The sequence below is a fragment of the Macaca thibetana genome, chromosome 15 (genome assembly GCF_024542745.1).
Source record: "Macaca thibetana thibetana isolate TM-01 chromosome 15, ASM2454274v1, whole genome shotgun sequence".
NCBI classification, from domain to species: domain Eukaryota; kingdom Metazoa; phylum Chordata; class Mammalia; order Primates; family Cercopithecidae; genus Macaca; species Macaca thibetana.
Window position 1 is genome coordinate 48125072 of NC_065592.1, and position 19162 is coordinate 48144233.

A 19162-nucleotide genomic window follows, 5' to 3' on the forward strand; every position below is an offset into this window, starting at 1 on the left:
TAGCAGAAAAAAGAGAAAGGAATTCCTGCAAGTGGTAGGGCCTCAATTGAAAACACAGATGTTTCATTGATGTCATTTGCAAATGAAAAAGGCACAAAGGTAACTGAAGAAAAGCGCGGAAAAAGAGCAGGTGTTCTGTGCTTTTCAAAATCATCTTCAGCTGGGTGCAGTGGCTCACACCTGCAATCCCAGCACTTTGGGAGGCCAAGGCAGGCAGATCGCTTGAGCCCAGGAGTTTGAGGCTAGCCTGGGCAACTGGGGAAACTCTGTCTCTACAAAAAATACAAAAATTAGCCAGGCTTGGTGGTGCGTGCCTGTAGTTCCAGCTACTTGGGATGCTGAGGTAGGAGGATCGCTCGAGCCTAGGAGGCGGAGGTTGCAGTGAGCTGTGATAACGCCACTGTACTCCAGCTTGGGCAACAGAGCAAGACCCTATCTCAAAACAAAATAAAACAAAATTATCTTCTTTGGCAGTAACCTTCCGCTATTATGAAATCTCTTTGAAATAAGTACAAGGAAAATGATTAGAGGCAGCATCACACAGAGGCTGCACATCTGGCTTAACTAGCTGGGTGACTCAACACTAAGACTCCTCTTGGCCCTGAGATGCTGGAATAACAACCGTTACTAAAGACTTCAGATCTCATATAGTCAACATTAATTGCAATGCAAGGTTTGTCTTTGGTTTTGATGTGCTTCCATGTTCTTGATATGACTTTATAAGTGTGTGTGTGTAGTGGTTCCCCAGAAAAGAGGTAGCTTCTCTTATCAAAAGAGATTCTGGACAGATTAAAAATAGCAGATGACTATCTTTATGATGCTGTCTCAGGGTCAGCCATGGTAGCCAGGGAGAGGGAGAGGGAAGTGGGTCACTCTCTACTCCTCTTTTACCTGCTTCAACCATAGCATCCTTGTTGTTGCTTTTTAAAAAGCCTGTTTTGCATACTGAAGTTCTATATTAGGTGTAGTTTGAAGAAAATGATTTGTCATTTGCTGCTAAATCAGAATATTTAGAAACCACAAACTTAAGCTCTCTCAGTTTGTAAACAGTCTCAGAAATGTTATGTAATTTTTCTCATAGTCACACAGCTATTAATAGTTGGTAGAGGCTGGCGCGGTGGCTCACACCTGTAATCCCAGCACTTTGGGAGTCTGAGGTAGGCAGATCATGAGGTCAAGAGATCAAGACCATCCTGGCCAACATGGCAAAACCCAGTCTCTGTACAAAAATTCACTGGGCATGGTGGCACGCGCCTGTTGTCCCAGGTACTCGGGAGGCTGAGGCAGGAGAATCACTTGAACCTGGGAAGTGGAGGTTGCAGTGAGCCGAGATCATGCCACTGCACTCCAGCCTGGCAACAGACTCTGTCTCAAAAAAAAAAAAAAAGAAAAGAAAAAAGAAAAAAAAATTGTTGGTAGGAAAATTGGAATGCTGCTGTCAGAGGCATTTTGCCAACCAACATATTTTGAAGCTTGATTGTGTATAAGGTCCTGTTTAAGGCACTGCATAGAAATATGAAGATGACTATCTCACAGCACTCACAGTAATTTAGGGAAGTTATGAAAAACATACACAAAAGAATTCATAGGAAAAAATCTGTGGCAGTCTGTATTTTCTGAAAATGTCTACAGCAAAATTTCTGTAGAACTTTGCCATTCTTTATTAAGAAGTGCAATCTATTTCCCCTTCCCTTGAACCTTGATAGGCTTGGGAAGCTCCAACTGAATAAATGCAGCAGAACTGGTGAGGCTAAATTAAAAAAGGCAGTACAGTTCTCACCCAGCACGCATTCTCTCTCTCTCTCAAGATGTTCAGCCTTGGAACCTAGCCACCTTGCTGTGAGAAAGCCCAAACCATCTTGTACAGAGAGACCACATGGACAGGCACATGTGGAAAGGAATTGAGGCCACAAGCTGATAGCCAGCATTGACTATCAGGCATGGAGAGCGAGCCTTCAGATGAATCCAGCCTCAGCCTAGAGTCTTTTGTCTCAGGCCCCAGACACTATGGAACAGGGACAAGCCATCCCCACTGTGTCCCACCCACATTCCTGATCCACAGAATCTATGAGCACAATAAATTGTTGCTTTATGGCAGAAAAACTGAAACAGAGTGATTCTATCTGGGTCTTCATGGACAGTGTCATGAACTGTGGGAGCAAGTGCCCGGAATGTTTTCCTCCCACCTGCTTTCTCGTGTAACAATCCAGCCTCCTTGGCCTGACTAATGATAATACTCTATTCCCTTGGACTCTGTGGTTAGGGCAGGGATAAGCACATGACCCAAATAGGGCTCATCAGAGTCTTTCCTTGGATGATAAATGAATAATGACAGAGAAGGGGGCGGGTGTCTTTTTTTTTTTTTTTTTTTTGATAAGGAGTCTCACTTTGTCGCCTAGGCTGGAGTGCAGTGGCGCGATCTCGGCTCACTGCAAGCTCCGCCTCCTGGGTTCACGCCATTCTCCTGCCTCAGCCTCCCGGTAGCTGGGACTACAGGCGCCCGCTACCACGCCTGGCTAATTTTTTGTATTTTTAGTAGAGACGGGGTTTCACCGTGTTAGCCAGGATGGTCTCGATCTCCTGACCTCGTGATCCGCCCGCCTCGGCCTCCCAAAGTGCTGGGATTACAGGCGTGAGCCACCGCGCCCGGCCTGGGGGCCGGTGTCTTATACTTCTGAGCCTGTTGGGCTGGGGGAGATGATGTAAAATGAAAGAGTTAGAGAGAAAATTCTAGTTGCATCAATCCCTAGGGTTCCTGCAGCCATCCCTAGGAACATGTTGGCAACCCCAGTATTTTTTCCAACCACTGAAACTGATTTTCAGTGTATGTATGTAATGTATGTAAATTTTCTATTATATACATTAGATTTCTGTCCCTTTCTTCCAAGAACTCTGCCTGATTTAAAGGCTTTGTGGAGAATATGGCATTTGAACAGGGCCTTGGATGATGGTAGGGTATTGACATTCTGACATGGGGAGGGGGTTTTGGAAGGAGGGGACCGTGTCCACGGGAGGCAGAGCAGCACAGCAGCTGAAAGCATTAACTCCTAATGCCAGCTCCACTTCTTACTCACTTAGAGAACTTGGACTTTACCTCATCAGACTGCAGTTTTCTCAACTATGAATTAAAATAGCATCTAAGATATGGAGTTATTGTTGGGATTAAGAGACACCCATATTAGCTCAGAGTGTGGTGCATGTTGCTTAGTTGGTGGCTACCATGCAGGACATGGGATGTGGATGAGGAGCAGCACATGGCAGGGGTCTGGCTGAGAAAAAGCTGGTTCAAGAAATGGAACTGGATTGTGGGGGCCTGGAATGCTCAACTGTGTTAGGTGCAATGAGGAGCATGGGCGTTTTATTAGCAGAAATGAACAAAGATGTGAATACGTGTACCTCCCATATGGAAATCGAGTTTTGATAACAGAAATTCTATTTCAATGCAACATCAGCGGTATAGCCTTGCTAGTATACATAGTATATTTGGATGTAGTTGTGAGTGAGGTTTGTTCCAAAAGTACATGGACCCAGATGACAGATGTTATCCATTCTCTGCACCTGGAAGCACAGGCTCTTCTTTTTACTCGGTGCAGATGTGACCTGGATGCATACATCAGTTTCTCTTTGATTACCATGAAGAACTGACTCATACGGAAGCATTGATGAGCAAATGTACGCTCTATTAGAGGGTTTCATAGTGACAATATCAATGCTGTATCAGATCTCAGCTCTACTTTTACTGTCTTGTGCTCTGCCTCTGTCCCTGTGGCTTCTCACACTCAGCATCTGCAACTGTTCTTCAGAGAGCTGTCCTCAGGCTGTTGGAGCCCCTTTTCCTCTATAAAAGAGAGCCGGAAGTGCTCAGGAATTTATTCACCTCCCCTCCGCCTGGTTGGTCCATGGTAGTGTGAGTATATGAAAGCCCAGCTCTTTTACCTCTGGTTGGGATAACTCTAAGGTGTAACTCACACTCCTGACTTCCCTGATATGATCAGACTGAAGGTCTTGACTGTGATCAAACTTTTGTTTGACTTTTTATCCTTCTCTGTCTTGTTTTCCCCACTGCTTTACTGATCTCCCCTGGGAGCACATCCTTAATAAACCCTCTGCACACGGGCTTGGGATCCATTTCTGGGAAACAGTTTTCTAGGGCAGGTGGAAGGAGGAGTTTACTTGTGTACATCCTATAGGAAATAACTTCAAAATCAACTTAGACATCTCAGCTTGCCTACTCTGCTAAGGTATAAATTTTCCATCTTTCTTTTCTTGTGTACAAAACCTCACTTTATTGATTTATACCTCTCTCCCTGCATCCTCCATTCCTAGTTGCAAATTCTCATCCCTTTATTTTGCAGAACAGCTCTACGTCAGCAATCATCGAAACCGCCAAGGCATGACACTAACAGAACTTTGAAATCAGCAGGACTGTCTCTCCTTAGCAGTTTAGAGACCATCTTTTATCATAAGACCATGCATCTTCGGGTCTGACCCTTACCTAATCTGGGTGACTTACCAACATATTCACATACCATGTTCCCTCTGAGAGGAATTATTTTACCCGCTGGGCTAATAACATTTTTACCCTCCCATTTTAAATGTCTGTCTGTTTGCACCCATCCATCCACTGATCCATTCACCCATCCATCCATCTATCCATCCAACTCTGTCTCTATTTATCTGTCTGTCTAAATAGGACAGTATAAATATTTTCTCACTAGTCTGCGACGAGTATTTCCTAAGCATTAGATTTACCCACACTTCAAAAAAGGGGGTCGCTGGAAAGATTTGAAAATTGAAAAGCTTTTTTGGGGTGGAAGAAGAGCTTTATAAGCAGGAAAGTGTGGAATGGGCAGAAGGGGCTGGCATGGAGTTTCCAACTTGTTTTATCCCCACACCCTGCAGCTGAGATCTGTATGGCCTGTTTGTTTTCACCGCCTCAGAAGTTCTGCTCCAAGCAACTTGATCTAAACCTACTGCAGCATAGTTCTAAGACCTTTCAAGGGAAGCTGACGGCTGCTGGTGCAAACTAATGAGTATTTTCAGACACAAAGCCTCCAATTGAGATTATGAAGTAATCTATTAGGCTCCTACTGCAGTGAGCACACACGGTTCCTGCTCAGAATGAACTAATTAAAAACTCCCCTACCATCTACAGTTTCAACTGTGTTGGAAAAAAAAGAACAATACCTCAGCGGCAATTTTTCATAAAAAGGAAATGATAACAATTTCTAAAAAAAAATTAGTAGGAGCCTTATATTGCTTAAATAGACAAAATTATTGTCTGTGTGTTTTGGTGTGTAACTCAGAGTGCTACTGTTGATGCAGAATAGATCTAATTTCCCACCTCTAACTCTGATGTGATGCTTTCCCTGAGTTTAACTGAAACAAAAGTAAGAGTCAATATTCCTAGTTGTAGAGAACAACTGAGTTGAAAGGTGATTTCATTTTGGGGGTGATGATGGTCATATAACCCCAACAGCCCTAGATGTTCTGGGCTCAGGAGTCCTTTAATAGCCAAATGTCCAACATCTGAGCCACCAGTATTCTACCAAGATAGCCTCTCCAGGGTGCCCTGGGAACTTCTCAGGAACCCTTACACATTTCAAAATTCACCCAGGTTGTTTGTCACCTTGGCCTGACATCAGGCCTCTAACTGTAGTAACTTTTCATCTATGTTAAAACTCAGACTGTTATAAATGACCTAGGTACTGTTTTATCCCAACCAGAATGTTAAAACAATTTTTACCAAGCCTCTGGCATCCCTATTCACATTTGCCCACTGCATGATCCTGAGATCTCTAGAGCCTTATGCAGCCCGTTCCAGACCTGTTTGAGAACCACACCTGCATCTCGATGATTCAAAACCAGAAAAGTAGCCAAAGTCAAGAGAGATTTTACGATCCATTTTTGAACCAATCAGAAACTTGGGAAAAACTTCGCTGTTCTCCATACTGTATCTACTCTTTTCACTTGCAGTTTGGGGACACTCTCTGACTTTTCTTAAGAAACTTGATTGTCTGGGATAAATAGCTAATGCATGCAGGGCTTAATACATAGGTGATGGGTTGATAGGTGCAGCAAACCACCACGGCACACGTTTATCTGTGCAACAAACCTGCACTTCCTGCACATATATCCCAGAACTTAAAAAATAAAATTAAATTTAAAGAAATGAATAAATGATTTTTAAAATAAAATAAATCATTTATACAGCAAAAAAAAAAGTTGATTCTCCTTTGCCTGGTGCGTAATAAACTCGGCTTCAGTTTGAGACTGCATTGATGGTCTTTGTTGATTCAGTGACCCTGGTTGCTGTATTAATTCCCCAAATCTCAACCAAGATGGGGCTGTTACATTTTAAAAAGCTTTACTGAAGAATGGGGTAACAGGAGGAATGACGCAGGAAGTCAGGGTACTGTAAAACTGGACACCAAGTGTGTCTTGTCTTTGGTCCTCTGGTCATGCTCTTCCACAGGAGGCCCTGGATCCCCTCACAATCAGCCTGAGGGCTTGCAGGGGCTCATTGGCTTCCCTACAATAGGAGTGTTTTTACAAGTTCCCGCCTATCACAGATCCAGAGCCTCACTCCACTAACACCCAGGGGAATACTCCACTCCCCTCATCTCAGTCTACCCCAGTCTTCCAATAGTACAGTAATCCTGGGGATGCCTCTGTATCGTCAACAAAGGCTACCCTTACACTCCATGCAGAGCAGTTGAGCCCTGATTGCCTCTAGAAACTTTCCATTGCAATTGAAGATGATAGCCTCATGTTTGCATAAAGGGTCGTTAAAGTTTTCCAGACACAAGAAACAATATTCCCTACTAAGCCTCCATTTGTAAAGAACTAGAAAAACTGTTGTTGTTTTTTTAAAAATCCCTCTCCCTCCCTCCCGTCCTCTTCTTTTCTCTCTTTTTCTCCCACCCACCATCCCCGCCCAATACACACACACTTTGGAGTCTAGTTGAGAGCATCTATTTATAACTACAAAGACTCATTTGCTTGTACCATGTGCCAGGCACAGTACCCAGAACAGAGGAGGCAGAGAGAAATAAAACAATCCTTGCCCTCAGGAAGCTCATGGTGTAATAGGGGATCCCCAGTGACAATTGGGGAATAAGAACAATAGAAGGCTGGGTGTGGTGGCACGCGCCTATAATCCCGGAAGATTGCTCCCAGGAGTTTGAGCACCCTGGGCCATATAGCAAGACGTCATCTCTACAAAAAATAAAATTAGCCAGTTGTACTGGTATGTGCCTGTAGTCCCAGCTACTGGGGAGGCCAAGGTGGGAGGATTGCTTGAGCCCCAGGAGGTTGAGGCTGAGTTCGTGCCACTGCACTCCAGCTTGGGCAACAGAGCAGGACCCTGTCTCATATAAAAACAAAGCAAAACAAAACAAAATAGAACAATAGAAAATTGGCATATAAGATGCAGAAACAACAAGGAGTAGGTAAGTCAGAAAAGGCTCCCACGAAGAGGCTGCCTATGAGTGAGTTTTGAAGCACAAATAATAATTTGAATTATAAAAAGTTATCAGATGGATGAAGTGGCAGTGGAAACAAAGGCAAAGACGTGGCAGCAAGAAATAGGATGCTACTAATTACTAGGGTTGGGTAAGCCTAAAGTGTAGATTCAATGCAGCGGGAGTGGGAGGATCTGAACCCTCTAAGGATGCTGGATTTTATTTCACAGATGATGAGGAAAACTTGAGGCATTTTCGTAGGGTGGTGGTGACACGATCAGAGTCGTGTTTTAGATCCCACGGAGAGAACCTCCACTTCTGGTTGGAGGCTGTTAAACTGCAGGCAAGGATACCAATCAGGGAAATAGTCCAAGTGAGAGGCACGGAGGCCTCAGTGGTGGCTGCAGGAAAGAAAGGGAAGAAAGAGTTGTGAGGACTCTTTGAGAGGTTCAATCAGTGGGATTTGTTTTCTGATTTAATGTGGAGGGTGAAGGAAGAGGAGTCCAATGGGACAGCAGTGTTTCTGATGGGTGGTGCCACCAGCTAAAACCTGGAGCCCATGGCAGGAAGCAGGTGATTTTGTGAAGGAAAGGGGTGGAGGAGAGGGTTGGAGAAGGTGGGTGGGAGCTTCGCCAAATGATGAATTCTGGTTTGGGAATGTCATGAATCTAATTTCTTGCCTGACTTCTGAAGATGACTGGTTAGTAGTTGCACATATAGGTATGAAATTCAGCAGTCATATATGGACTGATGATAGAGACTTTAGGTGCTAATTATAATCATAAAAGGGTATTTTATACTCCAGGGAGGAGTGTAGAGTGAGAAGAGAAAGGACAAAGGGCTGACTATAGAATCCTGAGATATGACACCTTCATTTTTATAATTTTTATAGTGCCTCTGCCTTTATATTATTTATTTAGAATATTCGGCAAATCATACAAGGGAAAGCTAATCCATCTGTAAACTAGATGCTTTTCAGATAAACCAAATCAACTTGAGATACCAGACAAGCACATATCAGTGTTCAGTAAATATTTTTTGAATGCATCAGGATGAATTGTCATTTTGCTCAGTTTTACAGGAAGCACCATGAGAGGAGGGCAGCACCTCTGCTTTAATTTGCGGGAGTGTGAATAGCACAAATGAGTGATGGCCACGGTGCTGCATAAGAAGGTTAGAAGAGAGAAGCAGCTTGTACTTTAACCATAGCAACGAGACAGGGGCAGCACCATCCAGAAAGTTATAGATCTCTTCTGAAGAATGTTTGCTGCCATGAACCCTTACAACTAAGCAGCAACAATATCCCCTTTTTTCTGAATAGTAGAAGAATGACTTTGGGTGATATGAAGGAAGGGGCGTTGGTGGCAGTAAAGTATGCATTGATTTCTTTATAAGATAAAGAATAAGGCACAGCCACTCTAGACCTCTTGACAAAGACCAAATCCTACTCTTCTACAGCTTTCTCTATATTCACCCAAATTATCTCCACTGCCTCTGGTGTCCCACAGAAACACCCATGTTTTGTAATCTAACCTAAGCTGTGATGTGGAATTCACACCAAACCCCACAGTATGAAATAGAACACTTCCATTCACAGGGACTTGATGGTCATGAATATGTGCAGTGAGCAGCTAGCTCAGCTCCAGAGGCTGTGAAAACCGAAGAGTTGGAGAGATCCTTCAGACAGCCTTGCCAGGCAAGATTGGAGCTTTCCAGCCTCTGTAAAACCCAATCTGGCATCCCACACTCTCACAGCATTTCTGATTTAAAATGGCTTCATTGCTAGAGGCTGGTAATGCCAAACATCATTTCTGTCCCAGAGCTCAGCTTCCGGACAGAAATGACCCTTTACAAAGAGAGCTGTCTCAGCGAGTACTTCAGATGTGGGAGTGACATAGCGTGGTTCCAATTGCTTTGTGCAACTTGCAAGCACTCCCCCAGGCAGTGTGTGACATGTAACGTCCATCTCATTTTAACCTTTCATTGTCTGTGGACCTCTGATTGCCCATGGGATAGTCAGAAGCACAAAGGTAGATGCCACGTGGCTGGAATTTTGGGGGTGGATTACTGAGCACGCTCTAGGCATGCTAGCACGTACAGTTTGGTAGACTCCACTTCTGGTTGGACAAATCTTAGTGGTCACAACCCCTTAGGCTAGCAGTTCTTAACCAGGTGACTACTTGTTTTGGTAAAAGTACTGCATTATTAATAAAGTATGTAAGTTTGTTAGAGGTTTCCATTTTTTCTTTGTGGAAATTAGGGCAGATTCAAAACCCTACAATAATGTCCCCCACATGCATTTTCTGGCAGGTTTTTTGAGTGCAGCAGGAAGAGGTCTTGCCTTACAGTTACTCTAATAGATATTGAACATAGTTTACAACCTATTATCTTTATGTGGTTGTTACAGGAAAGGGGTGCGGATCCAGACCCCGAGAGAGAGTTCTTGAATTTTGCGCAAGAATTTAGTGCAAGTCCATAGAATAAAGTGAAAGCAAGTTTATTAAGAAAGTAAAGGAATAAAAGAATGGCTACTCCATAGACAGAGCAGCCCGAGGGCTGCTGGTTGCCCATTTTTATGGTTATTTCTTGATGATATGCTAAACAAGGGGTGGATTATTCATGCCTCCCCGTTTTAGACCATATAGGGTTACTTCCTGACATTGCCATGGCATCTGTAAACTGTCATGGTGCTGGTGAGAGTATAGCAGTGAGGACAATCAAAGGTCACTCTCATCGTCCTCTTGTCGCCATCTTGGTTTGGGTGGATTTTGGCTGGCTCCTTTACTGCAACCTGTTTTATCAGCAAGGTCTTTACGACCTGTATCTCATGCTGACCTCCTATCTCATCCTGTGGCTTACAATGCCTTAATCATCTAGGAATGCAGCCCAATAGGTTTCAGCCTCATTTTGCCCAGCTCCTATTCAAGATGCAGTTGCTCTGGTTCCCGCGCCTTTGACATGGTCTGTTAGCAATGTGTGGAGCACTTAAACTTCATCCATTTTGTGTTGCTTCAGAATGTTTGAGAGACTAAGCTTAAACCCACTTCAACATCTCAGCGTGCGCTTGGATGCCTCCAGCAGTGGGGAACTCACTGTCTTCTCAGATGGCTTATTCTATTATTAGATATCTCTCATGGGCCAGCTGTTTTCAGGTCCTATTAGAACTGGTTTGTCCACTTGGGATATGTAGAGTAATTCCAAGTCTACTCCTAAGTGATGTTGAATGACTTTGAATATTTTGCCAGGCATAGGTTTGCCTGTTCCATGGAATGTTCTTCATGTGATGATCTGATTTTAAATTCCCACTTACCCTTTTTGCTTCACCAGAGTGCAGGTCAGTTTGGCAACATCTCTGTTCATGAGTATTGTTCAGAATTGAACATTCTACTTCCCCACAATTCTGTGATTTCTTATCTTACTCAAGTAAGGGAGGACAAATACCCTCTTCCCTAAGAAACTGTTTGAATCCTGACTATACAAAATGCATTAATTCTATGATTTCACTTCTGAACAAGAGGAGCACTAATGGGAAGCTGAAACCTCCCATCTGCAACCCTCCATACTCACCTTTCAGGGATGCATTCCCAGCCCATCTTCTTCCCTCTCACCCTCGCTTACCCCTTCTCCTCCAAGCCAGAACTACCGGCCCAGGGGCTTGGGCCGGATGATCTCCAAGGTATGTTCAATCAAAAGCTCAGACTAACTCGAAAGCAAGAGGTTAGAGCTTACGTTTAAACTCCAAGAAGAATGAACCTCTTGATACCAGGGTTCAGTTGTGGTAATACACAGTTTTTCTCAAATAGGGCAGGTGCTGTCTCCCTAAGGGGACCTTTGAAAGTGTGTGTGAGCATTTTGGTTGTTACAATGCTGGGAAGCAAGTGTCACCGGTATTAGAGCCATGAATGTAATGAAATGTTTGTAATGCTTGGGACAATCCCACACAACAAAGAATTGTCCCACTCCAAATTCCAGCAGTGCCCTAAGCACGTCCCCTATTAATAATTAATTGCTATTATAATTAAGTGCTAATAATTATCAGGCAAGCACTGATGGGAGGAGCATAGGACTGAGTCAGAAGACCAGGCTTTAGTCCTGTGCTTGCTCTTACTGGTATCATTTTCCTTACTTGTAAAATGAGTGGAAACACAAAGCTAGCGTGAGGACTAAGTGTCAAGCATTTTATCAGGTTTTTTTTTTTCTCTTTCTTTTTTTTTTTTTTTGAGACAAGTTCTATTTGGTTGATGCAAAAGTAATTGCAGTTTTGGCAATTAAAATTATTTGCAAAAACCACAATTACTTTTGCACCAACCTAATAGTTCTGTCTCCCAGACTGGAGTGCAGTAGCATGATTATAGCTCACTGTAACCTCAAACTACTGGGCTCAAGCGATCCTCCCACCTCCACCTCCTGAATAGCTGGGACTATAGGTGCATGCCACCACACACCTGACTACTTAAAAAAATGTATTTTGTAGAGACAGGGTCTTGCTATGTTGCCCGGTCTACTCTCAAACTCCTGGGCTCAAGAGATCCTCCTGCCTTGGCCTCCCAAAGCACTGGGATTACAGGCATGAACCACTGTACCTGGCCAATTACCAGATTGTTTTTAATGACGCTTTGCTACACAGCCCATGCAGTTTGGGTGGGCCTGACCCCATACCAGCTTTGGAGCTGGGCAAGGTTTCGGTACATGGCCTAGGGTTACAATCCTCTAATTCCATTCCTATGGCTCATTGGTTGGCTCATGATCATCACCCAGGCCAAGGATAATTAGGCCCTGGTCTTTTGTTAAAACCTGTCGGAGAAGAGAAGCTGTATTTTCAGGTCAGTTTGGGCCTTGGAATCTCTGGACCTGAAGCTGTGAGCGGCTGCCATGCGGAGCCTGAGAGTGATGTCGGCAAAGCCAAGAGATTAGACAAGTGGCTGGTGGACATTATTCAAGCTGCTGGATGAAGCTAAACCTGGGCTTTAGAGATATTCCTGGGCATTTTTGTCAGAGGCATTTGAATCAAAGACCCCTTTCTGGTAACATTTAAATTATGTGAGAAAAGCATTTCCTTTGTTAGTTAAGCCAGAGTGAGTCTTTTACAACCCAAACAACCCTGACTTACCTGGCTTTCCTCTCTCTGCCTTAAATTCAGGTTTTCTGTATCTCCCCAACTTGATTCCAAGCTCCTTGAAGACAGTCACTTTGTAATTCCCCCAGCCTTCGTAACACTAGATGTTAAGTGTAGTACAGATAAGCACCCTCAAATATCTGCTACATGAATAAGATGAAATAAAATGATACATATAAAAGAATTTTGTTGACTATCAATTACCTACAAATGTAGCTACCAAAGTTCTCATGAACATTTTCTCCTGAAACCTTTGTCTCATGGGTCGTTCTGAGCAATAACATTAGTATGTAAGCAAAGGCATCACTCAGCCAGTTTGGTTTTCACATTTGTCCCCATTCCAGCTTTATGCTGAAGCAATCTGTCCTTGCTATTGTAAGCCTAATAGTCTCCCTCATTAGACTGAGTTTCTCCAGTGAAAAGACCTTTTCTGTTTCATCCCTGTGTCCTCATGCAAGTGGTAGGTACTTAGTTGTTTGCATGAGCCCCTCCCTCCTTCTCGGCTCTCTCAAAAGCAGCCTTTATTGCTATGGGCTTTTGAGGCTAGATGAATTGCCAAGAAAGTGTAGCCCTGTGGTCTAATGGGCCTCCTCAGGGACTTAAGGCATGTCTTTAATTTTCGTTCATTCAGAAGCCAATCAGAGTACCTACTATGTCCCAGGCATGGTCTCGGAGGAGTCATGCTCTTGCGACACTCACAAATATATAGCAATTATCATGCATCTGGTAAGCACCTGGATGGGGGAAATGTGGGGTGTTCCTAGGAAGTAAACAGGAGGTTCCCAGACTGCAGAGAATCAGGGAAATCTTCTTGGAAGAAGTGGCGTCAAAGCTGAGGCCACTCACAAGCAGTGAGTAGGAATCAGCCATGCAATGAGCGGGGCAGAGGGCCTCCCAGTGAAAGGGAATGGCAAGTGTCATTGAGTCAGCGGGGCCAGGGAACAGGTGTATTTGGGGAATTGGGCATGGCGTGGACTGGCAGCAGCGTGCTTGTAGGTGTGGGGCCACTTTAAGAGCTTTGCTTCTGTTGCCTCTTGATCAGGGTCTCCTTTCCATAGTCCCACGAGGCTGTGCCCTTCTTTGCTTTATTTGGTAGTTTTCTTGGCTATCCCTATTAACTTCAAAGATATCAGGATGTGAGGCCATGACATGCCCAGCTCAGCTTGGCCATGGGCGTGACTGGAGTCCTTCCTCTCATCCTCTTTGGAATTCAGTGACTGACTTCTCTGGAGGCACTCCAAGCCTCGGGCAGAGTATAGACGAGCCTAACTAGCTCAGGATCAGGTCCCTGGTGATTGTAGCCACCTCAGAGATGATTCAGGGTATTTTAATGAAAAAGATAGCAAGGACTTAGGGGAAGTAAAGTCTGACAGTGGGAGGGCTAGTGATAAGGAGTGGCATAGGTCCAGGATTAAGTGGGGCTGGACCTGCCTCTGGCTCATTTACTTGGTGATAGATTCTGCTCTCCACACTGGAAAACTTTGGAAACCTTACCAGTTAGGTGAGAAGGGCTTGGCAGCCCAGGGACTTATGTAATTTATATTCCTCCAGTGATGGGCATTCAAACAAAGCCTCGCAGCAACATGCAATCACCACTCTTGTCTCTTTGATGACAGCTCCTTCTCCCCTCCTCCACTTGGGGGTGCCACTCCTGAGTCCTGTTTGGGCTGAAACTGAGGGTCTATGGCCATGCCTTTAAATCTTTCTGCCAGGATCTTCCTCATGGCAGAGGACTCCGGAGAGAACCCTTGGGGTCTGGGAGCAAAACCAGAAGAAGTAGCTTCCATTAGTATGAGTTCCTCAAAATTTTACATTTTACCTTTAAATTTTGTGCAAGTTTGTATTCCCCCGCAATGCATTCATGTATACTTTAATTAAAAAAACAACAACAACAGTGTTTTAAATTATTTACCATTGAATAAAAGCAACACTTTAGAGGATGTGCTGTTTAACCATGAGACTTCATGTGACTCCAGCATGCTGCCTTGTATATAATTCCCACTTTCAGAAACAGGGGCTTTTAGATTATACAGATCTGGGGTACTAGATATGTAACATTGAGAGATCACATCACTTTCCAAACCTCAGCTTTTTCATCTAAAATATGAGACCAATGAAACTTACACATCAGAGTTGGTGTGAGGGTTAAGTTAAAAAAGATCTATGAAGTGGCTGGTCCATAGCAGGTTTTCAAGAGATGTGAACAGTTCTGCTCTTAGTAGGAAGAGCTCTGTCTGCTTTGCATTTCTAGAATTCTGTGACTCTGACTCAGCTGACTGAGGTGACCCCATGGGACATTTGCTACCAGAGGGGCTTTGAGGAAAAATAGTATATGTCACTACCAGATGACACAGCTGATGACATTAGCAATAGAAAATAAACTCTGTGGCGTGGAGAGATGTGATGTGGTTTTAGGGCTTACTGTAGTCTGTTTTCCCATTTCTAGGTCTTTCAAAAATGTGAAAATTGGCAATTGGGTGATGTTCACAGTGTCCTGTCTACTTCCTGGAGCCCCTGTCATGCAGCAGCTGCAGGTGAGTCACTGGCTGAGAGAGGAAGTGAGAACAGCTTTCCATGTGGGGCTGCCTGACAGCCATTCCCTGCTCAGGGCTCACCTGCAGTCCTGTGGCTGAACGAGATTTAGACCATGGTCACTACCTGGACTGGTGAGTATATGTCAGGGCCTATAATAGCCATCTCCGGAAATTTGCTTCTAAATTCCAAAAATGATAAGTGGGATGCCCAGATCACAATTAAAAAGGAAATGTTACATATGATTCCAAGCATTAATATAAACACTCTTAACTTAAATTTTGAATATCCAACCACCTTCTGGGGAAAAAGGCTTTGTAATTAAATGATAGCTATTTCCCTGGCTCACGTTGCTCAGAGTCCAGTGAGAGCTAGAGGGCAGGCGAACACATAAGCAAGGAGGAAGGTGATAAAAGCCCAGGTGTACAGGGTCATAGGCGAAGGAACTGTGTTGTCTGGAGGTGTCAGAAAATCTGGACAGTAGAGGTGATGTCTGAGCTTGAGATTCAGATTCAGGAGACAGGGGTGGGGCTTAGGCATGAATGTTTAAAAAACAAACAACAACAACAACAAAACGCCTGCAGTGATTCTGATGCACAACCAGGGTTGAATCTTCGGGAGATTTTTGTGCTTCTGTTTCGCAGCATTTCCCCTCCGGGCTGTGAGCCCCTCAGTGGTAGGGTTTCCCCTGTTGGCCCAGCATCACCTCTGCAGTCATCTGGGGCTTGACCCCAAGTCCAGGGCTCCTGCCTCTCCCAGGGCAGCTGCCCTGCTGGGATGAGGAACCTGACACTGCAGAATCTGCAGGAACTCAATGTCATGTGTTCTAAAAGTTAAAAACTCAATGAATACAGATATCTGTAGTATTTCACTGCCTCAGTGCCCTACCTTATCCTTCTTCTGAAGGAGTGCTATGGCTCCTTTTCTTTCTAAATGTGTATCTGAATCTCTTTTCAGGTATATGTTTTATCTTTATTTGCTGTTATTTCCCTGGTTTTCAAAATATACCCTTGAGTCACTTTCCAAATGCAATGTCTAAGTTTGTTTATTTGTGAATATAAGGGCTTCAACCCTGTGGATCTGAAAACAATTTCTGGGAAGGAGACAGTGAGTGGATTTGGTAGAGAACCCAGAAAACTGGTACGTTCAGAACTGAACTGAGGGGAAGCAGCCACCCAGCTTCAGGCTGATATGTCTCTCATTTCTTTAGGCATGCAGTTGAAATTTTTGAAAAAACCACGTTTCAGCAATTTCTGAATCTGTAGTCTTATTTCTACCATGACCGCTCTGCTTCTAAGTAGGAACGCCACAGCATTTGATGGATGAATGAATGAGGGAAGAAATGAAGTGCAATATAACCCTGAATGGCTATACACTTTAGTCTGTGCCAGGGAAAGTACTAAGCCCACCTCTGAATAGAAGCTTCAGCTGTGCGAGGCTGGCGGCAACATCAAACAGCAGAGGGAGCTTTTCTCCTTGGTCCCTGGCTCTAGGGACCCTGGCTCTAGGAGAGGTGGGAGAAGAGAGAAAGAGGGGACATTCCAGGGGAGCACATGTAGATTTGCCTCCTCTAAGATGTAGGGTGGGCTCTATGTTAGCTGACCTCAGTGAAACAAGTGGACAGAGTACCTAAAGGAAGAGGAGGAGCCAAGTGTTGTTCTTGAGAAGGACCCACCCTGGAGTGGTTGGCTGAGTTCCTGGCAGGCTGGAGAGCTGGGTGCCAGCGTCCCTCCAGGCAGAAGCCCAGGAAGGTGTCCTTCCTCCTCAAGTGCCCTGAACATTGCCGACCCAGCCTGCCGGACCCCAGGGTCTATATGCTGCCTACAGTGTGTGCGTGTCCACCTGTACTGTGTAGACTAAACTTCTTGTTCATGTGTGGTGGTTTTAAATCCTGTGCCGTGGTTTGGGAAGAGGGGCACTGGATCTCATTGCAGAAGGCTGGCTGGTTGCCCTGGTACATCCCTGCAGGGGAGAACATGAGCAATTAATTGGATAAATAAGAATGGTGATCATACCTATACCTTGAGCAGGCTGAATGGTTCATACCAACCAGAACTAACAAGTGAATCTGATCCTCTTGCTTGCGTATCAGAACATTCTCACCCTTTTGGGATGTTTACTTGGAAAGATGAATGATACAGAGGCACTTACTTGGTAAGCTCAGGACTAGAACAAAGGGACTCATCTATATGAGCTGCTGTCACCAACTTATCTTCATCCTCATTTTGGGATTTGCCTGCCTTACTGGTCGTATATTCAGGTACACAAGTTGGGGTACCCTCTGCCCTGGACATGGTGGGAGCTGCTGCCCACTCTTCTCTTGCTGAGCTTCCATCTCTTAATGCTGCTGAGACTCTCCGTTTCTAGCAACACCTGCATCTTTGGACTTAATTAAACAATTTCGTTCAGTGACCTAGGCATCTGAGTTTCCTGGTTGCAATCTCTGAGGTTGTGTCCAGGTCCCTTTGATTGGAGTTTGGCTGATCCCAGACCGTATTTTGGTCCATTTTTACTGAAGATCTTACCGCATTCCAAATCTGAGTTTTGAGGAAACTTACAGATAACACGCTGTGCCGCCCACATCCTATCAGCTACCTCTTCTGTGCCACCAGAGCCTCTTAGCCCCATCTGTCCAGGACCTTTGCCCATTTGTTATGCTTGAGCTGCTAATTGGTGACCAATTTTGTGTGAGCTACAGCTGATCTCAGGTGTCACAACCTGGCAGTGCCCCACCCCATGCCTAGGAAAGTGGTGTTTCCTTGTTCATCCCAAGGCATGTGACACCAGGGACCTGCTTGAAGACTGTGCAAACACACCAGGAAACATAGAGTGTTAATGTCCTGTGAAGAAAGCTTGACTACAGGGAGATAAGAGCAGATAGATAAATTCTCTTCACTTCTACCCTCTGTACAAACTAACCTGAGATGCAAGTGAACTCACAGCCTTTCAGAATCGGTCCTGCGAGATGGAACAATCAGTGGCAAGTGATCCCAAGCAGGGCCCTGCTAGTAAAGCACTCTAAGCTTTGCTCTGGCTCCTGCTTCCCTGCAATAAACTCCATAGTTTAGTATTAGCACATTAGCCTTTTCCTCAGGCTCTGTTTCCTGAGGAACCCATGCCAAGACACCTGGTGTTAAGAATGCTTGCCACATCTATGTGTAGAAGTATGCATTTGTTATCTATTGCTGTGTAACAAATTATCCCAAAATTCAGTGGCTTAAAACAACAAACATTTGTTATTTCAGTTTCTATGGGTCAAGAATTAAGGAACAGCTTAGCTGGGAGGTTCTGGCTAAGGGAGCCTCCTGCAGTTGCAGTCAGGCTATCAGCAGGGTTGCCATCATCTGGAGGCTTGGCTGGGGCTGGACAATCTGCTTTGGAGAAACTCACTCACATGACGTTGGCAGGAGGCCTCAGTTCTTTCCCATGTGGGCTCTCCATAGGCTGTCTGAGTGTTCCCACAATCTGGTAGGTGTGAGTCACTTTACCCAGAGCGAGCAATTCAGGAGAGAGCAAGAGAAGTTGCAGCACCATTTATTACCGTGCATGCTATCACAGAACCTTTTTTCTCAGTTCATTAGAAGCAGGTAGCTGGTTCCCACCCACGCTCAAAGGGAGGGGAATGAGACTCCACCTCTTGAAGAGAGGAGTTTCAAAAATTTGTGAACATATTTTAAAACTAGCACAAAGTGTAAAAGGAATTGCTGCCTGACTCAATAAAACAGAATTTCCTAATATATCGAATGCAAAGCCATTCGCTTTCATAAAAGCAATAATCTGGGTGCGTGTGCAAAAGTAGTCGACAAGAAAGTAATGGTTTTAGAAGGCTTTAGTTATTATAGGAGTAGAGAGAAGAGTATCTGTGCTTTTGAGGTCAGGGAAGATTTGATAGAGTGGTGGCATTTCAACCAGCTGCTCACTGATTCTGCTGCAGAACCAAGGCTGAGAACTGTACAAATACAGTAAGACTGCAGTAAAAGGATCAATTCATATTCATTTCTGGAAATCATAAGAAGCTTCATGGAGGAGGTGATATTTGAGCTGAGCTTGA

At 44.4% G+C, this 19162-nt stretch overlaps 1 long non-coding RNA gene across 1 annotated transcript in view; it reads left to right on the forward strand.

The window, feature by feature from the left end:
- LOC126937447 (uncharacterized) overlaps positions 1-15268 on the forward strand; it is a 117006-nt gene extending 101738 nt beyond the window's left edge. Inside the window, exon 3 of the long non-coding RNA XR_007719726.1 lies at positions 15026-15268. This is a non-coding gene — a long non-coding RNA (uncharacterized LOC126937447). The remainder of the gene's footprint in view (positions 1-15025) is intronic.
- The last annotated feature ends 3894 nt before the right edge of the window (positions 15269-19162 follow it).